The sequence below is a fragment of the Gavialis gangeticus genome, unplaced genomic scaffold, assembly GCF_001723915.1.
Source record: "Gavialis gangeticus isolate Ggan-Ray unplaced genomic scaffold, GavGan_comp1, whole genome shotgun sequence".
Classification (NCBI taxonomy): domain Eukaryota; kingdom Metazoa; phylum Chordata; order Crocodylia; family Gavialidae; genus Gavialis; species Gavialis gangeticus.
The window spans coordinates 70,999,783-71,000,166 of record NW_017729034.1 but is presented as its reverse complement, the minus strand read 5'-3'; positions in this window follow the sequence as shown (position 1 = coordinate 71,000,166).

The window sequence follows — 384 nt, the reverse complement described above, 5'->3', positions numbered from 1 at the left end:
CCCCCCAACCAGGATTGGGCCCTGGAACTTGGTACTCTATCCAGTGTGCAGGGCCCCACAGTTCTCCATGGGTCCAGACGTTTGGCAGCAAGGGAGCAGATATGCAGGCCAGATCTGTCTCATGGCCTGTTAGGTTAGTTTGTCACATTTATGCCTAAAATTGTACCTGCCTGAGTGGTGAATTAAACTATTATTTAAACCCTTCTTTTATATTTAGCCTTGTTATTTGAACTCATTTTTATGAGAAACAGTTCCTTTATAATTCATAGAATCATAGAAGTAGGGTCGGAAGGGACCTTGTAGATCTTCAAGTCCGACCCCCCCCGCCTGGGCGGGAGAAAAGACTGGACACAAATGAGTCCAGCCAGGAAGTCATCAAGCCTC